The sequence below is a fragment of the Peromyscus leucopus genome, chromosome 22, assembly GCF_004664715.2.
Source record: "Peromyscus leucopus breed LL Stock chromosome 22, UCI_PerLeu_2.1, whole genome shotgun sequence".
NCBI lineage: Eukaryota > Metazoa > Chordata > Mammalia > Rodentia > Cricetidae > Peromyscus > Peromyscus leucopus.
Window position 1 is genome coordinate 37,526,006 of NC_051081.1, and position 13,801 is coordinate 37,539,806.

The 13,801-nt window shown below is 44.5% G+C and overlaps 1 protein-coding gene across 3 annotated transcripts in view; it reads left to right on the forward strand.

Moving 5' to 3' along the window:
- The first annotated feature begins 587 nt into the window (after positions 1-587).
- The window catches only part of Itsn2 (intersectin 2), a 123,340-nt gene continuing 110,126 nt past the window's right edge, over positions 588-13,801 (forward strand). The window contains exon 1 of one of the 3 annotated variants that reach the window (XM_028875400.2): positions 588-681. The gene's annotated coding sequence lies outside the window, so the exon portion shown is untranslated. Of the gene's footprint in view, positions 682-1,212; positions 1,256-1,485; positions 1,746-13,801 lie in introns of those variants that run through there. The other 2 variants (XM_028875381.2, XM_028875391.2) reach the window with 2 other exon arrangements.

Genomic DNA, 13,801 nt, shown 5'->3' on the forward strand with positions numbered 1-13,801 from the left:
ACGTCTAGCCCTAGACAGCGAATGGTGACTTGCCTCTGGTCTTTGTGAGGAGCCCACAGAATGGGAAAGGGTGCTAGAAATTCTGAATTTGAGTTCCTCCCATCCGATGGGTAAGAATGTCGTCTAGCTTCTGCAGGCAGAAGAACCTGGGGCAGTCTTCCTGTGAGCAGCTTGCTCTTGCATGTGAACAGGGCTAGGGACGCTCCTCGTTGGACTCCGTGTGTGTGTGTGTGTGTGTGTGTGTGTGTGTGTGTGTGTGTGTGTGTGTGTGTGTGTGTGTGTGTGTGTGTGAAGGTGAATGTGGCCCATTCTTGGGTGGGGTTAACTCCTTTAGGGAAGTCCCCGCGAAGGGTCTGCCTTGAAGTTGGCGGCAACTCCTTCGCACCTCTCACTTCCCCATTCTCGGGAAATTCTAGCTCCCACCTCCACGAAGAGTGAGTAAGAAGGTGGTTCCAGAGTGGGGGGGGGGAGAGAGAGAGAGAGAGAGAGAGAGAGAGAGAGAGAGAGAGAGAGAGAGAGAGAGAGAGAGAGAGAGAGAGAGAGAGAACAAGCTCCATGTGCGGTCCATCAGGGATGTCCTGGACATCTCTTGGCCCTTCCCAAAAACCTTGGTGTCCAGTGTGGCAGGAAACGTCCCCCAAGCCACCGCTTGTCCCCTCCAAGAGGAGGAGGAGGAGCCAGGTGGGTCCTGGGCGCCCCGGGAAGGGTTGTCAGCTCCGGGGCTCCGGAACGCTGCGGGCAGAGAGAAGAGCGCTTTTAACCCACGCCCTCGCGGTCCAGGGCTCCACGGTGCCCGGGGTGGTGGTGGGGAAGGAGATTGGACACGCCACGCAGTGTCGCGCTCCCCCCACGGTGGGGGAGTCGGTGCCCCCCGCGGAGCAAGCCACAGAGCGGGCGAGCGGGCGAGCAGGCGAGCGGGCGGGCCGTCCCTGCTCGTCCGCCCGCCCGTCCGCCCGCCCGTCCGCCCGCCCGCCGCTCGCCTCCCCGCCCCCCGGCTTCCTGCGGAGGCCGCGGCCGCCATGTTGTTGTGGGGCTGAGGCGGCGCCGGCGGCGGAGCCCAGCGGCCGTGACAGGCTGCGCAACAGGTTCGCGGCAGCCGGCTGGACTGACGCCTGACCCGGCGGCGGCGGCGGCGGCGGAGGCGGAGGCCCGCACAGCGAGGGGGTCGGCCGGCCCGTGCGCGGGTGTGCGGAGGAGGAGGAGGAGCAGCAGCAGCGGCGCGCGGGGTCGCGCGGGGTCGCGCGCCGGGCGCCAGGTGGGTGAAGCCCTCGCGGCGGCCCGGGGGCTTGCGGGGCAGGCAGGTGCGGGCGCCGCCGCCGCCGCCGCCGCCTCCCCGGGGCTTCCACGGGCCGCGCGCCGCACACCGCCTCCCGGGGCCGCTCCTCGGCAGCGCGTGCGGCCCCCGCCCTAGGCCCCGGCGGCGCTCGGCTCCGCTCGGGCCGCGCCGGGCGGAAACCTCGGGCCCCCGGGGTTCCTGCTCCTCCACCGCGGGGCCGGCGGGCCGCTTCCTTCTCCGAGGCCCGGACACCCGGGGGTGGGGGGGCGGACGGACCCCGCTTCGCCACGGCCTGGCTTGGCAGGTGACGGCCGCCGCCGCCTCTGGCTGGTGGGGGGCGACGCGGTCCCCGGCTTTTCCTCAGGGGCGCCTGGGTGCGCGTTGCCTTGGAGACCCGTTTTATTTTGGCTTAGTTGGTTTTTTTTTTTTTCCCTTCCCCTTCTTGGTCAGCGTTGGTGCAGAGTGTCAGGTGAGCCGCATCCCGGTGCGTCAAAGTGGCCCGAGTCACGGGAGGACAGTGGGCGGATGCTTTGGCGGCGGCCACCGCGGCCGGCTCGCGTTGTTAACAGCCCAAGTTGGGAGATTGGGAAGGGTTGACTTCTCTTTCGGCATCGTGCGCTTCCAGGGTTATGCCGGGGTGGGGGAAAGCACAGCAGCGAGAAGGAAACCACCTCGGGAGCCAGAGTAAAGTTCATTGCTTATTGAAGGGAGGGAGAAAAGACGCCGCCTTGCTTTGCCGGGTTGCAGAGTGACTGGGGAAACTGAGGCTGCAAGGGCAGGGTGGGGGCTCTCGTTCTGCAGGGAGACTCTGTTTGCATGTAATTGATCGTGTGCTGGGGTGGTCAGTGATTGCCCGTGACCAATATGTTCGTTTGAAACTTGGACTCCTAATGAATAGGAACATTTTGGACAGAACCAGCTACTTTATAATAGGAATTGAAGTTAGCCCAGACATTACTGCTTTACTACATGCTTTTTATTTATTTATTTATTTTTTGGTCCGTTTCACAAGGGTTCATTGCTTACTCAGGGAGGCAAGTTGTCACTTGGGATTTTGTGGTATTAGCTTAATTTAGGCAGCACGGGCTGGAGGCCAAGCTGCTTCAGCCTCCGAGAAATTGCTAACTTCTCTCTGAAGGTTTGCTGTATTGTCAGTCACTGATAAAACCTAAAAGCAATCCAGAAACATCGCCTACAGACTTGAAACGAATTGACGAGAGGCCTGCAAAATTCAGTTACCAACGATGGAAACTGATGTGTTTCCTTTAGGCTAGGGATTATTCCTATGATTGTCTCGTAATTAAGCAAGCAAAGTGAAAATACATCCCCCCCCCTTTTTTTTTTAAGGATACAGGAAAAAAAAATGTGTGTGTTGCTGCTGTTTGATGTAATATTGATATCCAGTTGAAAAATCTGCATGTTTTTAAACATTCAATGCATTGAAGCATTCCCTTTGTTCACCTTTATAAAGAAAAGTAAAATGGGCAGTGAAAACTTGACCAATATTGAATGATTGAGGGGAAAGATACCATTGCTCAACACAGCTCGAGGCTCAAATCCTGATTTCTCCTGAATATGAAGAAATACGTACATTCAGGGGATTAGATTTGTACTGAAAAGGCAACGTGTTTTTACAAAGATAGAGTAGCATGCACCCATTACTCAAACTTAGAAGCTTTCAAGATTTTCTTTATCTTTGTCATTTTATCCTGTAGTTATTGTATCTCTTATTACAAAGTGGAAAGTTTCTTGTATAATCTTAGAACTTTTAGAGGTGTGTGTGTGTGTGTGTGTGTGTGTGTGTGTGTATTAGGGAGTGGACCAACCGTTTGACACGTTCTGAGCATGCTCTCTGCCATCAGGGCGCATGCGGTCTCTTTTCAGTTTTAATTCATCTTTAATATAGAGTTTCCCAGCGTTCCATCATTTTAGTAAAAGAACATGTATTGTTCATCATGACCTAAACGTCCTTTAGTATTACAGTGTGTCTCCCGTGGTGGTCATTTATAGAGCACTTGCTAGTTTTAGAGCCTGTGCTCAGTGTTTATACGATTACTTAAAGTGTATGAAGTCCTTGGAAGTAATTAATGTCCTCCCGTCAGATAGGTAAGTGAAATGTTAAATTAGGGTTTAACTACTCTAGGTCTCAGAGTTAATAAGTATGAGCATTCCGTTTCAGATTAGGATTCTTTTTAACTTTAGCACCAGTGTTCTTGTACGTACATCTTGGTTCAGGTAAAACAGATTTGTATGGGCATTCAGTGTGTGTGTGTGTGTGTGTGTGTGTGTGTGTGTGTGTGTGTGTGTGTGTATACAAATGAATTACTGTGTTTACATTAGGAGAGGAGGAGCTGGCTTTGTCAGCTCCAGGAATGGACTGTCAGGACCAGGGTTTGCAGGTTTCCCTGGGAGGACAGAAGAGTGCTCACCACCAAGCTGTGTCTGGAGTCCCCAGTTTACACAGCCACAGTCTCCTTATTTAGCACAGACAGGCCTCGAACTCATCCTGCCTACGGCTGGTATCACATGTACGCCTTCACACCCATTGCAGAAGCTTTACATGTTTATTTGTGAAACACTTACATTGGGCCCTATACGTTATTCAGGATTTGATAATTATATCACTAGGATATGATATATTTGTTGTCTAACAACCTGTTTGGAGTTTATTTTTTGTATTTAAAAGAATACCATACTTGTGGAAAAAATTTTGGAAAAACTATTGTGCAAAAAAAGGCTAAACAAGGGAAGACCTTTGGGGTATGCCGATTGTTAAAAGCGGATTCCAAGTGTGAAATAGAAAAAAACAAGAATATTTCAGTTATTTCTGCAGTTGCATAGATCTAAACCTGATCATACATTAGAATGTATTTCCACTTCTTGGCTCTTTTCTGTTAAGTTTGTCCCATCCTACAGCCGTTGCACCCAGACAAATGTTAGCATTCTCTTGGGTAAAGTGGGCGTGCGTATAGGTATTCTTGAGAAAGAGGAACTGAACCGGCTTTAAAGGATATGAGGCAGAGAGGAAATGGGGGAGGAAGGGAGGAAACGGAGCAGAAATAGGACAGTGAATAGCCTGAGAAATAATGTATTTTTTTATAACTCGAAGAGTGCAGTGTATTTCACTTACAATGTTTTGTTTTGAGAGATTCAATTAAAATGTAGCTTCACAGCCATACCTAGACACTGAATAACTTTGTTATTTACCGTACAGCTATTCAGCCGTGATCATGGCAGACATTTAGGGGTCTACAACCAGATGGTAGACATTTAACTTGTTGTGTTTAACCACTTGTGTTATGTTTTCTGGATCCTTTTCATTGTGAATGCATATTCATTTGAGAAAAGGTCTGGCTCAATAAAAATTGTGTGTATATTTGTAACTATGTTGGGTAAAAGTATAGGCTCTTTACCCCAGCTCCAGCTCCAAATAGGTACATGACCTTAAGCAAGTTTCTTTAATTCTCTCATTTCCGTTTTTTTCTTCATCTGTAAAACAGGGATAATAACAGTACCTGTTTCACAGTGTTGTGTATAATGTAAAGCGCTTAGTGATTGTGCGTAGCAGAAGTTACCTGTTATCATTGAATTTGCTTCAATGAGAGATGTCAAGCTCATTAGTCTCTCACTCTCTCTGTGTCTCTCTCTGGTTTGTGATTTATCCTAATGACGACAAAAGAAACTAGCTCTTTTTCTTTTTCTTTTTTTTTCTGGAGCGAACCCAGGGCCTCGCGCTTGTTAGGCAAGCACTCTACCACTGAGCTAAATCCCCAACCCAGTAGCTTTTACCCTTGGTACTCAGTTTCTAGCCAGCATCAGAATGAACCGGATGAGAAGACTGGAGAGTAGATGACAGGATCTGACCTTCAGTGCATGTGAGCCTGGGCCCCTTAGTTTAGTCTCAACGCCTAGACTGGTGTGGAGAGAGAATAGTGACAAGTGAGAGCCCGTCAGCCAAGGCGCCTGCCTGCAAGGGTCACACTGGTCTTTAGGACAGGGGAAGCCTTTGCCTTGCCGTTTTCTTCGTGCTGTTTGGGGTCTTCCTTCTGATACGCAGTTGTGGCTCCTGTCAGTTGACTGCTTTCATGTAAGTGCCAGGTAGGTCGAGTTAATAAATCCTATAATTTATGTAACATTTGGTGGCATTGCTTTTTAGTAATCATGAAATAATCCTCAGGGGTTATAAGTAATCACTTCAAAGATTAGCGACATTTTCTGTTAGTTGCTTTCCTTGTGGCTGTGATGGAATACTTGACGAAAACAGTACTTGAGGAAGGAGAAGTTCATTTTGACACATGGTTTAAGGGTGTCGTCCATCACAGCGGGAGGATGAGACAGGTAGCCAGTCAGGAAGCAGAGAGCTGACGAGATGAATGCCCGTGCTCTGCCAGCTTTCTCCTTTGTATGAAGTGCAGGACCCCAGCCCACAGAATAGCAGTCCACATTTAGGGCGCAGCTTCCCACCTCATTAACCTAATCCAGGTAATCCTTCACAGGCCTGCCAGAGACTGATCTCCTAGGTACTTGTACATCCTGTCAAGTTGACCCTCAGTATTAACCATCGTACTTGCCAAGAGTGCTGTGGGTTAGGTAGGAATACAAAGTAGTATTGCTTCTCTAACCCATTGAATTAAGATCTGAAAACCCAAGTAGTAGACGAGAAACCTTCTCACTAGAGCATTTTAGGTTTTCCACTGCTAATTATTTTGGTTTTTATTTTTATTTATTTATTTTTGTTATTGTTGTTTTGAGACAGGGTTTCTCTGTGTAGTTTTGGTGCCTACCCTGGAACTAACTCTGTAGACCAGGCTGGCCTCAAACTCACACCTGCCTCTGCCTCCCGAGTGCTGGGATTAAAGGCATGCACTGCTAAATTTCTAGTGAAATGCTTATAAATTGGTTTTGTCTTGCTGCAGAGACAGTTTGTAGTGGAGTTTTCCTTGCCCTCCCCTCGTTCATCCCAGTAATTGTGACTTGGAGTTACTACTTCCTCCTTCCAACATCTTGGTTCCTATGGGGTGCACTGGGGTTCCAAGAACTGAGTAACTTGGGTGATTGAGGTGTAAAGAGCCATTGGATTGGATTTAGGTAACCAGCCAAAACTAACCAGCCTTTTCTGGTAGTACTCTCCAGGACCTGGGCTTCTTAGTTTTTGTAGCTTGATGGCAACCTCCTCTTAAAAAAGCAGAGTGTTGCCGCTCACTCCTATGTCCATCTTGGGGTTTCTCTTCACTGATGTAACTTTCCTTCATCTTTGTCTTTCTGGGTAGTGTGTATCAGATTTCTTTTATTTATTCCCTTGATTCTCTTTGAAAGTTAAAGACAGCAGAAGTTACTCATAATTCATAGCATGGTATTCATTCTTTCAGGCCATCATTTCATAAATATTGCATGTTTTCTTGCAAGAAATGTCCAGTGTAATGATTACTATAGCCAGTAGACAAAATATACAACCCTGTCCTGCCATAGTGGCATTTAAATTCAGGAAAAGAGAAGACAATAAAATGTGTTGAACTTAGAGTTTGCCAAGTACAGTGGAGAAAGTTAAGGCAGAAAATAAGTGTCTGGAGTGAGTGTTTTTTTTTTTTTTTTTTTTTTTTTTTTTTTGTGTGTGTGTGTGTGTGTGTGTGTGTGTGTGTGTGTGTAGTAATTGGGAGAAGTAAATTTGCTATCTTCAAAATGATCAAGGAACTCCAGACCAAAGAAAATCCATAGTGTACATTTACAAGTAAATAAAGGTAGCTGTCATGTAAATAAGTTTATTTGTATTTCAGGATAACATGTTAAAGATGGTTTATTATTATTATTTATTTGGTTAGCGCCTGGCAGATCTGTTGATATTTCTTCTCGTTACTGAAATCAGGAAAAACCTCCCCCCACGTAGTGTGCTCTTAAAGCAGAGATTTGCCAAAGAGAGTGGAAGGGGCATTTCATTTGATTTTTCCTAAAAGCACTGGATTGTTTGGGTTTAAATTTTATTGACTTTTTATATGTACTATTTTTATTGTGATGAATAATAAATGTTCTGTGTAGAAGATGGGAATGCTGTAGGGAAACTCAAAGACCATGGTTCTTTCCAGACGTAGCCATCGCTCATGTTTCCACAGATCTCCTCCTAGAACTTCGTCTGTGCAGACGGTGGACCTGTCACGTTGTTCTCTGTGTTGTCATGTACTGTGCTTTCCTGCGGTGCTAGGGGTTGAGGCTGAGCATGCAAGGCAAGTGCTTTTCCTTGGATTACATGCCCAGTTCTCGTTCAGTGACTTTTCTTTGTAGCTTACTAATTCTGTTTATCAAAACATGGCTCTATTTCCGCTACACACATATCTACAATGTACTTTTATTGGTGAATAGTGCGTCCCTACTACCAAGTATTAGTAATAGTGTCTAACATTTATAGAGCAGTAGCTATATCTTCGTTATTTTGGGGACACTTTGCATAAGTTCATTTGGTCTTCAGACTGTCTGTAAGAACCTTAGAATTGAGGAATTTGAGCAAGTGGAATCCTAACTTCCCCAGGGTCACACACTGATAAGCCATAGATCTAGGATCTGGATCTGACTTCCCTTCTGCTTATGATCGCTATCATATTGCTTCTGTAGCATTAAGGTAGCGTGTAATCTATGTCTTGCCATGGTAGTTTACATCCTGTAGCTGTGTTTGTATTCATGATTGTGAGCGTTTCCCCAGAATAAATTTCAAGTGGTAGACATCGGATCAAAAGGTCTGGACACTTCTTACTGCCCCTGTAAACATACTACCAGGTCACCTTACAGGAAAATTCATTAGTGTGAGTGTGTAAATGAAACCACCTTATTTCCCCACATTCTTGAAAGCTTTGCCTTTAAAAACTACGCTAACCCATTAAAACTACTTTCACTTTTCTTCCTCTGAGTGTTAGTATCAGATGGTCCTTTTCCCATTTACCTTGAAAAACGTTCATTCCCACTTCTTTGACTTTCATTAGCATGTTTACTTTGTTCATTTCTCTCTTCCCTCCCCTTCCCTCTCCTTCCTTTTTTTTTTTTTTTTTTTTTTTTTTTCTGATCCCTTTTGACAGTCTCTTATAGCCCAGACTGGCCTCAGATTTACTGTGTAGCCAAGGATAATGTTGGACTTCTGATCCACCTCCCCCACCTCCTTCATGCTGGGATTGCAGCCATGTGCCTCTCTTCTGGATTGTGTGGTGTTAGGGGTTAAGCCCGAAGCTTTGTGCATGGTGGAAAATCATTCTGCTACCTGAACCATATCACCAGCTCTCTTGTTTGTTCTAAGAATTCTTTGTATGTTAAGAATAGTATGTCTTCCAGATAGTTATACATTTTTCCAAGTTTGTTTTTTAGCTTTGTTTATGGATTTAAGAAAAATGATAATGATGGTAGTTAATATCTCTGTAGCACTTCTCCAGTAAGTTTATGCTAAGTATATGCTAAGTGTTTTACATGTAATAACTCATTTAATTTTTATGGCATCCCCTGGGGGGATTAGCTCCTTTGACCTTTTTTTTTTTTTTTTTTTTTTGAGGTCTCATTATGTAGCCCTGTCTGTCTGTCTGTCTTGGAACTCCCTATGGAGACCAGGCTAGCTGTGAACTCACAACATCCACCTTCCTCCCAAGTGCTGGATGAAAGTCTTAGGTTTTCCTCTCTGCCTTTGCCTGTTTCTGATCTCAGTCCTAAAAATTGCAGTAACCTGCTGTCTGGACCTATTGTTTAGTACTCATTCCTCAATTTAGGAGTCACTTCCTCTGAGATTACTCATCTAATAACGTTCCAGTTTCTCAAGGCGAAGTCAGGTACTCACCTTCTGGCCTTTTGTTCCCATAGCGCTTACATGCAGGCCTGACTTCTGGTGCATTCTTCTTTTCCATTCCCTTTTCTTACCCATCTAATGACTGGGCAGAGACACTGACTTGAATTAAAGGTGCTCACATGATGCTGGTGGGGTCAGGAAGTAGAAGGCTGGGAGATGGCTCAGTTGATAAAGGGCTTGCTCCACAAGCATGGGGACCTGAGTTTGTCTCCCCAGCACCCACATAAAAAGCTGAGTACCTGTGTACACACGTGCACATCCTTACAGACAGAAAGAAGTGACTCTCCTTCCAGAGTGTATGAAGTGGAAACCTGGACTGAGGAGGCGACATTGAAACTGCTCTGAAAGCTAGTGGGAAAAGAGGAGAAGTCCAGAGATCGGAGTGAGAACACCACGGTGAGGTCCAGTTATGTGTGCAGTGAGTTGCTTGCCATGACTTTGAGTGGTACAGCCCCGCTCCTGGGAGAGCCAAGGAAGAGAGCCCTGCTTGCCTCCCGCAGTGTGTGCCTGTGGGTAAGGGTTGGGTTTTTCTCTTTTGGTTGTGTGGTTGTTTTGTTTTGTTTTGTTCTCTTCTCTTCTGTTTACTTTTAGAAAGGGTCTTAGTGTGTTGCTCAAGTTGTTTTCAAACTCCTGGCTACAAGTAGTGCCCCCCCCCCTTGATACCTTCCCAGTAGCTGGGATCACAAGCACACATTGCTCCAGCCGACCGACCCAGTATACTTTTTTTTTTTTTTTTTTTTAAATACAGTGTTCAGAGCCGGGCGGTGGTGGCGCACGCCTTTAATCCCAGCACTCGGGAGGCAGAGGCAGGCGGATCTCTGTGAGTTCGAGGCCAGCCTGGGCTACCAAGTGAGTCCCAGGAAAGGCGCAAAGCTACACAGAGAAACCCTGTCTCGAAAAACCAAAAAAAAAAAAAAAAAAAAAAAAAAAAAAAAAAAACAAACAAAAAAAAATACAGTGTTCAGGATTCTGAGTCTTCCTTCTAGAGTGTCCATCTCTACCCCACAGAACAGGGGTCGATTTATCTTCGTAGACCTTTTACTAATACAGTGAAGAACTCAGAGTTCTGACATTATCTAGCTAAGATTCTGAAACACTCGGAGAAGTTTGGTGAACTGGAAGCCTTTGCCAAAAGTCCCAGAGAAAAACCCTGAGCTCTGCCCTTGGAGTCTTTATGACAGTCATGGTTTTCCTCGGTTAGAGCTTTTGCATAGACGGCAGCTCGTTCTCACCAGCCTTGATTATGCTTCTCATTTCTGTTTTACTGTCTTTGATGAGAGACATTCTACTCTTAATTTACTAGTTTAATTTTGAGATATACTGATGGCTGGTCTTGAAAGAGGGCAAGTACTTTATCTATATTAACAATATGGTTTATGTCATTTAATATAAATAGTTTTCCAAGTCTTTAAACTTCTTGAATTTAACTTCTTCTCAGCTAATTTTTTGTTTTTGTTTTTGTTTTTGTTTTTTGAGACAGGCCAAGGACTTGTTGTGAGACCAGGCTAGCCTCAAATTTGCCATGATTTCCCTCTGCCCCTGCCTATCAAATGCTTGGGTTACAGGCATGTACCGCAACACCTGTTCGATATTTTTTTCTTTATGAAAGTAGTACATGCCAACTGATGAAACTTAGTAAGATAAAAATATATTCCAAGTTTATCTTCCAGTGACAGTCATATTTTACTGTCTACTCCGAGTGCACGAGTGAATGCCTCGTGTGTGTGTGTGTGTGTGTGTGTGTGTGTGTGTGTGTGTGTATGTGTGTGCGCATGCATGTGCCTTGCACGTTGAAGCTAAGAACATAGATTTTGTTGCTTAGGATCTAGGATGTAACAGTCTCATTAGCCTGCATTTTCTTTTCCTTAAGAAGTAGAGACTCACCAGCTATGCTGGTGTACTCATTTAATCCAGCACTGGGGCGGCAGAGGCAGGCAGACCTCTGTGAGTTCGAGGCCAGCTTGGTCTGCATAGCAAGTTCCAGGCTAGCCAGCCAAGGCTAAATAAGAAAACTCTGTCTCAAAAAAAAAAAAAAAAAAAAAAAAGTAGATATTTTATGTAATATTTATGCACAGATCTGTAAAGGCAAAGAGGTGCACATGCTTAATCTCACTGTCTCTTAATAAATGTAACAGTCATAGTCAGCCTTATCTTTGGATAGGTTAGTGAGGGTCTGTTGTTCTGGACCGCTTAGAACGAGGGAGCAGGCTGGGAAACTGCATATTCTCTTTTTGAAATAATTTAAATTTCAATTTTTTAAACATTTACATGCGGCTTACAAAACTGGTTAGTGAAGTCTCCTTTAAAATGTAATTAAACAAATCAAAGCAAACACCAGAAGTTGATTTATCTTGGGCCAGCATCATGATTGGTGAGTGTATGTGAGCCTGAGACTCTCCTGCTATGATCCTTGAAATGGTGACATCACTGATAACAAGGTAACCATGGCAACATGTAAAAACATGTAGCACAGGGTTTGGAACCTTCATTGTATTTTTTTTTTTTTTTTTTTAGTTTTTCGAGATGGTTTCTCTGCATAGCTTTGCGCCTTTCATTGTATTTTTTAAATTAATTTTTAGTTGAAATACAAAGTAATGAGTTTCATCATAACGTCTTTGTACATATCGCATGTGTTTGTCTTCGTTTCCCCCGCCGTCCCGTCGCCCTCCCTCCCTCTGGCTGATTCCCTGTCTGCTTTCTTTTTTTTTTTGGTTTTTCGAGACAGGGTTTCTCTGTGTAGCTTTGCGCCTTTCCTGGAGCTCACTTGGTAGCCCAGGCTGGCCTCGAACTCACAGAGATCCGCCTGCCTCTGCCTCCCGAGTGCTGGGATTAAAGGCGTGCACCACCACCGCCCGGCCCCTGTCTGCTTTCTATTGCGTGCACTCCTTTGCCTGCTTTCTACCTCTTCGGGTGTTTTCTTCCAGACCCTAGCTTTGGGACCCATAAACACACGTATAAATACCCAAAGCCACATATACATAGTTTATATTTTTCCCTATGTGAAAGAAACTTGCAGTATTTGTCTGAGTCTGGCTTATTTTACTTAATGCAATACCTGTTTACCTGCATACGAATTTGATTTTGAAAGGCAGCAACATATTTGACTCAGTGTTATACTATTATCATTGTGATACTAGTTCTGTGTTTGCTAATGCTTCTGTATCTTTATAAAGAAGGCATTTTTTATTCTTAGTGTTATTTCCTATGACAGGCCTCCAGAAGTGAAATTATTGACATGTCGGTTATAGATGTATGGATGTTGGTAGAATTGTTTTGTTTTTTTTTTTTTTTTTTGAGACAGGGTTTCTCTGTGTAGTTTTGGTGCCTGTCCTGGATCTCGCTCTGTAGCCCAGGCTAGCCTTGAACTCACAGGGATCCGCCTGGCTCTGCCTCCTGAGTGCTGGGATTAAAGGCGTGCGCCACTGCCGGCCGGCTCAAGTAGGATTTTTTTTTTTTTTTTTTTTTTAAAGATTTATTTATTTATTATGTATACAATGTTCTGTCTGCACATATCCCCACAGGCACCAGATCTCATTACAGATGGTTGTCAGCCACCATGTGGTTGCTGGGAATTGAACTCAGGACCTTTGGAAGAGCAAGCAGTGCTCTTAACCTCTGAGCCATCTCTCCAGCCCTCAAGTAGGATTTTTAATGTATGTTTTCAGGCACCTTGTGAAAAGTTACATCATTTGTACTCCCAGATGCTATGCCTGCACCCAGTTCTTCTTATGTTTTCTGGCTCAGGTATTAGCCAGGGTGAAATTTGGGATTTTGTTTTTGTTTATAACTTTATGAGTAGAAATGATGCAAAATGTAAATTTTGTTTTCTTTCTTTTGTTTTTTGTTTTTTGTTTTTTTGGTTTTTCGAGACAGGGTTTCTCTGTGTAGCTTTTCGCCTTTCCTAGAACTCACTCTGTAGCCCAGGTTGGCCTCGAACTCACAAAGATCCACCTGCCTCTGCCTCTGGAGGGCTGAAATTAAAGACATGTGCTACCACACCTGGCTAATTTTCATTTTCTTAATTATTAGTGATTTTAACATTTATTAATAAGGTTTATTTTTGAATATTAATTGAAGGCTTAATGTTTTCATTATCTATTTTAATATCTTATACATTAAAAGTATTAAGTGACTATCTTCTCTGTGTTATTTCCCCCAATTTGATTACATTTTAATTAATTAAACAAACAAACAAAAACATGCCAGGCAATGGGGACACATGCTTTTTATCCCAGCACTTGAGGCAGAGGCAGGTGGATCTTTGTGAGTTCGAGGCCAGTCTGGTCTACAGAGTGAGTTTCAGGACAGACAGCCAGGGATGTTACACAGAGAAACCCTGCCTTGAAAAACAAAAAAAGAAAAACAAAACCAAACCCCCACAACTTTCAAATAGTTTTGTCAATGACTGTTTATTCTTTCCCTTGTGTTTTCTTATAAAGGTTTAAAACTTTGAAAATTAAATTTTCATAGAAGTCACATTTTACTTGAAAGTTGAGCATGTTATTCAAGTTTTTCCCTGCATACATTTTATTCAACCCGAGTCAGTGGTTTTGTTTAAATATTTACTCTTCACGAGACAAATGAGACTAGGCTCCAGAGTGGCTTGGCCCTTGCCCTCCTTTCTGGGTAGAGGATGAGTCACATGCTATTCTTAGGTGTGTCCCCCCATTGTGTGGGTGAATTGTCTTGTTCAGGGGTGTTGACTGGCTCCT